Raw genomic sequence first — 11,179 nt, forward strand, 5'->3', positions numbered from 1 at the left:
GGCAGGCTGGGATCTGCCGGGGGTGTGGAGGGCCCCTGGTTGTGTGTGGTGCCCATAACCCAGGGGGTGTGCCCTGTGGGGTATGTACCTGAGGGTCCACCTCAGAGGTCAGAGGATGCCCATCAGGTGGATGCCTGGCTGTGGGTACAGGAGGGGAGGTTGATGACCAGCTCCCCCTCCTTGCTGGACCACTCTGCTGCCTCAGTGCCCGGCTCTGGCCCTGGTGGTGCGGGACTGGCCCATGGTCCCGGCTCGTGTTCCTCAACCTGCTGGGGCTTGTCAACCGTGGTGCTGGGCCCAGCTGGCAGGGAGCAGGTGTCCTGGGGGCCCAGCATGGCCCTGAGCTCTGGGTAATAGGGGCAAGCAGCAGGGGCAACCCCTGACCAGCTGGCTGAGTCCCAAGCCCAGGTATAACCCTGCTGCAACTCCTTAACCTTACTCCTGACCTGGTCAGGAGTGCAGGTAGGGTGACCCCGGGCGGTCATGCCCTTGGCCAACCAGGCAAAGGTGGCCACATTCTGCCACTTGCTCCCCATCACACAGAGCACCTCCTCCTAGCTCCAGAGCCCCAGCTTGGCCTCGCTCCAGGAGGAGCCAGGCTTCTTCTCACCTGGTCGGACCCTTGGGAGGCCAGGGGTTGGTTGGAGGGGGAACACTGGGACTGCTCGGGTGGCTAGCTGGTCGCCATCCCTCTCTGTGGAGTGCTGGGGGTCACTGAGGTGTGCAGGGGCAGCATGTGTGAGGGCTGCTGCCTGCACGCTCTCAGCTTCCTGCCACGGGGTTTCCTGGACCATGTGGCTTTAAGAGCCACTGTGCGCACAGACCACAGAGTCCCGCAGGGGCTGGGCAGCACGTCTCTGCATCCCAGCTGATTGCCGCTGTGGAGGACTCCGCTCTTTCGAAGTAGCGGGATGCGAAGCGTCTGCACATCATTTTTTGAAGTTAGACGTCGAGGTAGCGCCCTATTCCTAGTTTCTGGCGGGAATAGTGGTGTCTACATCTGCAGCGCCTATCGTTGATTTCAAATTCGAAGTAGCACACGGCATGTGTAGATGTGACCGGCACTACTTTGAAGTGATACCTGCTCTTTCGAAGTAGCAGGCTAGTGTAGACACGGCTATAATGTCATATTTACTTAGAGGAGTCAAGAGCTGAAGGCCTGACTTTTAACAAGTGACATTTGCATAAGCTTTACACTGCATGACTGAAGCTGGATTCTGGAAGAAGGGAACTATAGTGAATAGTCATTTCGTCTTTGCCTTTACCATTAGCGTCTTAGGGGCTAGTTATAGTACAGCACCAAGTATACACACAGACTGCTGCCAGACTGCACTTACAATCTATTAATAGCAGTCTGCTAAGAAAGCTGCTGTGCTATCGTGAAAATCCAGAGCTGCTGAAACCTTGCTGAGTTCTAAGGCCTGTTTTCACTGTGCACCTGAACTCAGAACTAAAAGGATGTAACCTGAGTAATGTTGCTAAGTCATCCTGCTGGTTTCAGGTCATTTCTTCAAGCTCTCACAGCATGCTTGCTTTTTAGTCATTCCTATACTAAGGTAGGATTACCATATAATAAAAGAGGATAACCGTGGGAGGGAACATATCTGTATCAGTATCTGCCAACTCACATTGTATTAATATACTATATATACACACACACAATAATACAATGTGAGTTGGCAGATACTGATACAGATACACCCTCTGTCAAGGGTGTCCTCTTTTTTGAAAGGTTAAATATGGTAACCCTAACTGAGTTCAAGAAGCAAAACTGATTCAAAATAAAAATCTTTGTAAATAGGTACTTAAGACCTGGGCGTGACTATGCCATTAATACACTTACTGAAGAGTGCTCATGTTTTGTGGGGTTTTTTTTTTGTTTGTTTTTTGTGACTTCAGGCAGCTTGCTTCTTGGACAAATCTGCTTCCTGCACAAAGCTTTACATTGTGAAGAAATCTTGCAGTGATTATCACCAGAAACTTGCATCTATAACAGTTAAAAGGTATTTGTTTTCTAAAAATCTTCTGTGAAAGAAGTGTAAAAAGATGATACTGTCACAGAAGGGCAGAATAAATTATCACAAAAGGTTGAGTTGTGTATGTTATATTTTGTCTGCAGATGGCACTGTGATTTAAAAATAACCAGTGGAAGAGAACTGTTTTGGCCATTTTTGAGAGAAAGGATATGTAAATTACAAATGCCTCAATTCTCTCACACTGCTTGGTTCAAAATAGTTTTTAGGATCATCAGTTTTTATTGGCATCAGCACAGCAAATGAAATTTAAATGTGGAAAATATGTGCTAATAGCTGGTATTTGATTTGAAGGAACACACAAAAGATCGGATTAAAAGATTTTTAAAAGAAAGGCCTGCCACTTTAAGAATGTTCAGAAGATGGTGTTAATGGAGTTAATCTTTAGTAATTTTAGGCTCATTTGTCAGTACTACCTCTGAGCATTCGAAGAACTAATCTTCTTAAGCAAACCATTCTTTCATCAACTATGAGCAGAAACAGCTGATTTAGTGATGTCCATGAGTATAATTAGAAGCATTGTACTTGGAAAAAGCCAAAGTGGTCATTCAGTCGTATATATGGTTTTCTCCCTGCTTAGTTTTATATTAAAAAATTATATTTCAGTATAACATATGCAAAAAAAGCTTTGTTTGTATGTATAGCCTTCAGGTCCAATTCTACAACTATTATGTAAAAACTTTAATGAGAGTTTTGCCTGAGAAAGGGATGTGGTACTAGATTCTCAAAGCCATTTTATGTAAGCACAAGAGCTATTAGTAGTACAATAAAAAAAGATAATCACTGTGCACAGATTTAATTTTAAGAAGGAAAGATCAAAGAGCTGATCACCTCTCATCTTTATTCTTTGTGCTTGTATTAGTATTCACTCTTCTTTGATTGTCCTTGTAGGCACTTTGCTAAAACGAGTGAAGGCATAGCTCTGAATTTTTTCCCTAACAAAAGGGGTTTTAATCTTAGTGGCATGTTAATTTTCTGGTCATTGAAGATAAATGTGCATTTTTAGTGGAGAAAATTCAAATTTTAAGTGCAGTTGTTAGACTCAAATTGGACATGTGTCTTAATTAGAATGTTCAGAGTTTTCAGAATGGAATGCATTTATATTACGCTCAATCACAAAATGCTTCATGTGATGGGCATTTCGGTTTTTCAGAAGCAGTTGTTTTATGATTTTGGGGTCATACTCTCAATTGGTGTATATCTGTATAGTTCTGATTTCTATATTAATTTCCGTTTCAGTCAACTGAGGATCTGGCTTATTAGACTCAGTTCATAAGCCCAGTCTTACATTTCTTATGCTCTGAGCTCCCCAAGAAGTCATCAACAGAACAGTGATCAAAGTCAAAAGGATTATTTGAACTTTATTTCATCTTTTTTCAGATCAAATCTGTAGACAACTATCTCCATAAATGCTTTGCAAAAGCACGTTTTAATCATGTTTTACATTTCACAGTAGTCGTGCTACCTTACCAGAAAATGGGGATATTTAGTCAGATTGTAGGAGGGGGTTTACATGAATCTGTCTGTATTTAATAAAACCTAGCAATGTAAAAAAACAAAGCCCCAAACTCAGTTTTGTCATTTCACTTTTTTACTTGTACTGAGCCCATTAGCGTCTCGTAACTTTTAAGTTCACAGGTCAAATCTGAGAAACTTCGGGACAATTCTTTGGAATGCCATAGGGCCCAACCAGCCACTTGCAACAGGAGCACTGTCCATTATCAGGCCTGCTGATAGTGAGCTGAGAGATCACAGTGGGCAGTTGCTTTGGGGCCCAGCAAATGAAAGGGGCCCCGGACTTCTGACCACTGCCACCACTACTGCAGAACTGTTGGTGGCTGGTGCCCTGAGCCCTTCGTTGCATGGCATACTCTGGGTGGCTTTCAGGTCTGCCCCTATTTGTTGGGGGAGAGCAGGAAAGGCACAGCGATACTAAGGGCTGGCTACCCACCCTGTCCTGGGAGTACAGAGCCAGGTGCCCATCCTGCCCCCGCCTTGCTCAGGGTTCTTACAAGTTGGTTGTGCCCCTCCCCCGTTACCTGATGCATCAGTGTTCCCTGTAAGATGAGCACTTGTGTGGCCACCCAGGAGAAGTTTAAATGCTGATTAGTTGAGAACCCACCTATTTGTTGTACACATCCACACATTCTTTGGTGCACATAACATTTATTCTGCTCATGGATGGAAAAAGTTAGAGGGAACATTGGTATGCATGGTATAGAGAATTGTACTATATTGGACATAATCTTCAATGCTTCATATAATTAATGAACCTGCGGAAAGCCCATGCTGTAAAGTACATGAACAACAAAATGGGTGAGGAAATAACACAGTTCTTCAGATCTCTTTATGTCTTGCTCACCAACAGAAGCTAGTCCAGTGAAAGATATTACTTCACCCTCCTTGTCTAATAGCCTAGGAGAGAAACAGTTTCAACACTGCATACTTAGTAAGGTGCGGTTAGAAATCAGTCAAGGATATGATGAACGAATTGAAGTCTTCAGGCAGAAAATGAGCAGGAGAGAGGGAGACAGAAATTCAGAGGCCCAGACAGGCAACGGAGAGAAGATCTGTTGTAATCTGAAATTTGACAGATGCAATTAAAGGGGAACAGAGATACAGGAAGGCTGCTGCAGATAGCTGGAGCCTCAGCAGCGGTTGCAGTAATAGTGATGCGATTCTGATGAGATGCAGATGGAGAGGAGTGGCAACTAGACAGTAAACTGGGTTACACACAGATACTTAGGGTATGTGTGCACAGCAAAGAAAAGCCTGCGGCTGGCCAATGCCAGCTGACAGGCTCAGTGAACTCAGGCTGTAGGGTTATTTCAATATGCAGCATGTGATGGAGTCCCAAACCTTGTGCCATGGGGGCAATGGTGGATTACCCCACAGAGCCTGTGCCCACAGGCCATAGCCAGTTTACAGTTCCTGGAAAAATCTGTCCTTGCCATGGCCCTGGAGTTGGAGGAGCTCTTGAGTTCAGTTCCAGAACTTTTCCTGTCTTGGGAACACCGTGGGAGGGAGCAGTGGTAGACCTGGGACTGGGCAGTGGGGAAGGAGTGGACTGAGGTGGGGCTGCAGGTGGATTGGGCACGTCAGGGAGTTCTGTTGAAGTCCCAGAGGAGCGGAGAGCTTGACTCCAGCCATGGCAGAGGTCTCACTTCCCCCTCCCATGGCCTAATCCAAGCTCTCAGCTGCTCCCACTCCCTGGCTGGGAGCAGTGAGCTTGGGGCATGCCTTGGCTGGAAGAGGCAGGACAGGGGGGCTAGCTTTCACGAGGAGACACTTCGCTCACCAACCACAGATATTTCATTGCTGTATAGATTTCTGAACTTTGCCTGGAGCCCAAGCTCTGGAAGCCTCCCACCCCACAAGGTCCTAGACCCCAGGCTTCTGCCCAAGCCCTGAAATCTATACAACAATGAACCAGCCCAGGCCAACCATGGGGCTCTATTGCTGTTCAGACATGATCTTGAAGGTCTAAGTCCCAGTATTAGGCACACTACTGCCATCTGCAAAACCATAGCTTGGCTGCCGTCTAACCCTGAAGTCACTTAAATATATTTGATGCCTTAAAGTTCTCTGTATCTCAAAGTCTGCCTCATTCTAGGTGTCAGAACACATCTCCCCTGCCTAACCCCACTGTACTCCATGAACCAATGGAAGACAGGCAGAGAGGTAGCATCTGAGGAGTCCCACAGGAGAGGCATGCTGAGAGGCTGACCACCCAACCAGGTCTTGTTCAAAGAGGAGGAGGAGGAAGTGTTGCTTTCCCTGTGTAACGCAACAGCACGTGGGTCAGTGCACTCAGGGGCACTATGGGAGACGGAGGTTCAACTCTTCCTTCTGCCTGATGGACAGAAAAGGTTTGAACAGGTGCCTCCTTTCTCTAAGGAGGGCAATGGGGCAGTCTGTTGTGGGAATTCTTCAATCTTTCCCACTGACTGGCTGTGTCTACACGTGCCCCAAACTTCGAAATGGCCATGCAAATGGCCATTTCGAAGTTTACTAATGAAGCGCTGAAATGCATATTCAGCGCTTCATTAGCATGCGGGCGGCAGCCGCGCTTCGAAATTGACGCTCCTTGCAGCCGCGCGGCGCGTCCAGACGGGTCTCCTTTTCGAAAGGACCCCGCCCACTTCAAAGTCCCCTTATTCCCATGAGCTCATGGGAATAAGGGGACTTCGAAGTAGGCAGCATCCTTTCGAAAAGGAGTCCTGTCTGGATGCACCGCGCGGCGGCAAGGAGCATCAATTTCGAAGCGCGGCTGCCGCCCGCATGCTAATGAAGCGCTGAATATGCATTTCAGTGCTTCATTAGTAAACTTTGAAATGGCCATTTCGAAGTTTGGGGCACGTGTAGACACAGCCACTATGTTCCTTTGTGTCTAAATAGAGTGATTAGGCCAGAGAGCGAACAAGCATGAAAATGATTGCATGGCCTCATAAGTGAGGCACCTTGCGTTAAACCAATACGTAGCTCAGGGGCTAGGGCTTTCCTGAGATGCTGGAGCCCTTTGTTGAAATCCTTCCTCCCCAGCAGACAAAAGGGGAATAGAGCCCAGATCATTCCTATTCAGACTGGATGCTCCCCCCACTGGGCCTGTTAGAACCAGTGGAGTCACTAATGACACCATCCAAAGTGAAGCCAGGCCATAGTTTGTCAGGAGGGGGAAGGTGGCCCTGGTATACACCCAGAGAACCACAGCCCAGACAGCCACTGAATCTATAGGAAAGATGATGCATGAATTGTAGGTGTGACAAGATGGTGGCAGGAAAAATAAGGTGGTCCTGGTACTGAGAAGCCCAACCCAGGCAGCCACTGCCCTGTAAATCTACAGGGAAGATGTGGTCATGAATTGTAGGGATGACAAGAAGGTGATAGTGCTGTGCACATTCTGGAGTTGAAGTCTGGGATGCAGGAGAGAGAGTGTCGCAGCAATCAAAGTGCAATGAGATGAATGTATGTGTTGAGGTGTCAGCAGTGGTGGATGCAAAGCAGTGGTATCCATGGGCTGTGTTGCTGAAGTCGCAATAGGTAGAAACATAAAACTTGGCAGTGCAGGAGAAGAGCTCAGAGTCATGGATCACATGAAGTCTGCTGAGGAGGAAGACAGGAGAGAATTATGACACTATACCCCAAATTCAGCCCTCCTTGTAGGAGGAAGCATACCCATAACTCTGCACCCCAAATAATTTAGAGTCTCTAATGGAAAGAATACAAACACTATGTGGCTACATCTACACATGCCCCACACAGGCATGGTAATCAGGGTGATCAGAGAATACTAATGAAGTGCTGTGATGAATATGCAGCACTTAAGTAGACTAATTCTTGTGGCAACTTCAAAATGTTGGGGAGTAAGGGCATGTCAAAGTTTGCACCTTTGAAGTTGCCACAGGAAGAAGTAACCTAACGAAGTGCTCCATATTAGTAATCTCTGATCAGCCTGATTACCATGCCCGCTTCAAAAAAGAGGGCTAGTGTAGACACAGTCGATGGGTTGCAAATGTAACCCACACCTATGTGTGGTTAACTGTCCCATGTAGTGGTACCTAGACCACTTCACAGAGAAGGAATAAATGTCCTCTACAGCCTAAGCCGAGAGCCAGATAGCCTTTAGCTGAAGTGGTAGAGGCACTGGCACTAAGTTCCAGAGGTTCCTCGTTCCAGTCTGCCCATGGGCAGTTACACAAACAGATGAGTTAGCTTGAATACCAACATTCTGTTTCCATAGCCACATTCTTTAAATTAACACATTGCAAATGGTGCCCGTCAACAGAACAGAATTCTAAATTACATTCCTCAAAACTTTGTGCCAAAAAACAACATTCACACTATCATGCCAGGTCTGAGAAGTCCTAATTCTCAGAAGTACACCTCCATCAGTAGCTCTCCATTCTTCTCACGACATTCAGACAAAGCAGAAGTTTTTTGTATTACTGACCACATTTTCACATAAGCAAAACAAAGTAAGACATTTTTAGCAAAATACAGATCATAGTATTACACATACCCTCTCTGGGATTCTTCATATGCCAATAAATTAGTATCTGATCTCTATTTACTCTTCTCAATTAAGACCAAACAAATTTTAAATTGAAGGTGCAGAACCTCTAACGTCTCTTTCACTCAGTATGTTCCCAGCCACATCATGGGATTGGTAAGCTATTTTCTCAACCACTCAGCTGACAAAGAAAGATTTGGGGATGAAGGTTGTTAGTGAGGTGGGGGCAGGGTCGAATGGGTGTAGTGAAGGAGTGAGTGGACACCAACTGACTTTAGAGAGCTGGGGAAGATATGTGAAAAAGGGCTTAGTGATAATACATGCAGGAAGGTTGGGAGACCAGTAGAAATACTGGGAAGGAGAAGTGGTCTAGAGAGGAGATTGTTTTTGTAAGTGTGGTTGATGGCAGGAAAGAAGAAGCCAAGTCAGAAGATGACAAAGGTATTGGTGAGTTCAATTTTGCGTAAAGGATATGTAGAACCAAATCCTCAGGCTGCATAAATTGGTATCACTCCATTTGAGCCAATACAGCTATGCAGATAATACTTCTAGAGTGCCTGGCCCACTGAGAAGTGGCACTATTGTAGGTTGAAAGAAGGATTCATATTTCACAAAGACAGCAGGTTAAAAGGCAGGCTAGCAGAGAAGGTGTTCTATGTGTATGTTAATGATATTAAGAAGACAACATGCATTGCTAGGTCCTACTAAAGGAAATTAGGGGGGCATAGGAACTGGGGCTTGATTCCTCACTGCCTTCCAACTTGTGCAGGCATTAACATCTATAAAATGGATGTAAAATGCTACCAAGTCACAAATGTGCTGCTTTATACACTCATCCCTCGCTATACGAGCACAATTAGTTCCCAGTTTTCTGCTCATAGGCAGAAACTTGTAAGAAGGACACTGAACTCCTATTAAATCACATGTAAAAGTCTCTGATTAGTTTCTAGGGCTCCTAACTTGGGGAAGGAGTGGTGGTGGGTGGTGCTGCTTTTGAAAGGTGAGTGAACCTTGGGTTGGGGAGGGTTAAAGGCTGGGGGTAGTTTGGGGCTGTGAGCGGGAGGGAGGGTTAAAATCTGGTGGTGGGTTGTGGGGGTTCAGGCTGCCACAGTTTGGGGCTGTGGAGTTTGTGGGGGGTCAGGCCGTGGGGGTAACAGGCCGAGGAGGGGTCTGGCCACAGGGGATACAGGCGTCAGGGGTGTCAGGCTGCAGGGCCGCAGGGGGGTCAGGCCACAGGGGTTACAGGTGGTGGGGGGTCTGGCCACAGGGCCGCAGGAGTTACAGGCGGCAGGGGCGTGTCAGGCTGCGGGACCGCAGGGGGATCAGGCTGTGGGGGTTACAGGTGGTGGGGGAGGGTCTGGCTGTGGGGGGTTACAGGCAGTGGTGGCAGTCTGGCTGCAGGACTTGGGGGGTACAGGCAACTGCAGAGGGGTGTGGCTGCTGGGGGTTCTGGCCGGGGGGGGTCTGCCGTGGGGGCCGCAGGGGTTACAGGCGGCAGTGAGATCTAGCCACAGAGTCGGCAGGGGTGTTGGGCTATGGGGCTGTGAGGTGTACAGGCAGCTGCGGGGTCAGGCTGCAGGGCCGCTGGGGGTATAGGTGGCGGTGGGGGGTAAAGGCTGTGGGGCCGGTAAGGGGGTCTGGCTGCCGTGGTTTAGGGCTGCAGGTGGTGGGTGTCAAGCATCAGGAGCATCAGGCTGCAGCCGTCTGGGGCCCCGGGGCTGGTGGGGAGTACAGGTGGCGGGGGGTGTCAGGCTGTGGGGCCAGCAGCAGGTCAGGCTGCAGGGGGTTGGGGCTGGCGGGCTCATGGGAAGCGGGTAAGGCTCATATTAGCAGGGGAGAGTTCACTCGTAGAGTGAACTAAGGTAGGTAAATGTGTCCCTCGTTTAAGTGAGTACTCGTAAATGAAGTACTCGTTTAACGAGGGATGAGTGTACCTGCTTTACAGAGGTGCAAAGGACTATACAGGGAACAAGCCAGTGGCAATCAGCAGTATAATGTAACCGCCCAGGAGGCATCCATCCCTTTGAAGTATTTGGGATTTCCATATCATGTCATGCATACAAAGAAGGGATAACACATCATTAGTTTTATAGAGTACCAACACGTAGTCATGAGGAACCAGCGCAGACTTTCCTGGAACAAACTGGTTAAAGGAATTAGGCAGAAAGAAAAAAAAATGCATAGTTTTGAGCTTGATTACTACAGATACATGAGAACTGTGTTTAACATTTCTAACATATTTGGTGCATGGTTTCATTTTATTGGTTCTTGGGGTGGGGAGAGTGGGAAAATGTCACAAATTTCCTTAAATGGTTGTGTATCATTAATTTATGGCTTCACTATTCTTTCCATACTGAGTATTTAATGTTAGATAGCTAGATGGGGGGAAAGGGTTTCAAATCATTCCCCCCATCACATTCTTTTCCTTTTGTATTTAATATTAAACTCTTCATTTCAACATTTCTCCCTTTATTTAAAGCCCCTTCTTTCCTCCCATAGACTCTTAAGCGCCTTCAGTATAGGAGGTGGTATGTAGCACTTGTCTTACTAAGCTAAAAATGTGACCTTTAATACTAATCATTCCAGTTAGAGAACCTGCCTCACTCCTTCAACCCCAGTGCCTACTCAGATTTCAAAACGAGATGCAGTGTTGCACTGCTGACAGCCATATGCAGTGCTGTGGCCGTGCTAGTGCCAGGATATTAGAGAGTCAATGTGGGTGAAGTAATATCTTTTAATGGACCAACTTCTTTTAGTGAGAGAGGAAAGTTTTCCAGCTCTGTGTAACCTTAAAAGTACGTCTCTCTCACCACCAGGAGTTGATCCAATAAGAAATATTACATGTCCTACCCATATCGCTTATGTAACCCATGCCAGACTTGCTTTCATAGCTGAGTCCTATGAAAAGAACGATGCAAAATACAGTAAACTGCACTTCATTAGTTTATTTTTGCTAAAAAAATAGGCACATGCAAAAGCTTTTTTAGTTGCTCTCACACCAATCCCATTCCTTCAAGCAAGTCAGGACTTCACATGGAGAATTGGATTGCAGCAGCACCTTCCAGCAGCTCACAGATCTGAATTACACAAAGAGCATGACACAACCCACAAGCAGCAAGTCTACAAAAGACCTGCT

This window comes from Carettochelys insculpta, chromosome 1 (assembly GCF_033958435.1).
Source record: "Carettochelys insculpta isolate YL-2023 chromosome 1, ASM3395843v1, whole genome shotgun sequence".
NCBI lineage: Eukaryota > Metazoa > Chordata > Testudines > Carettochelyidae > Carettochelys > Carettochelys insculpta.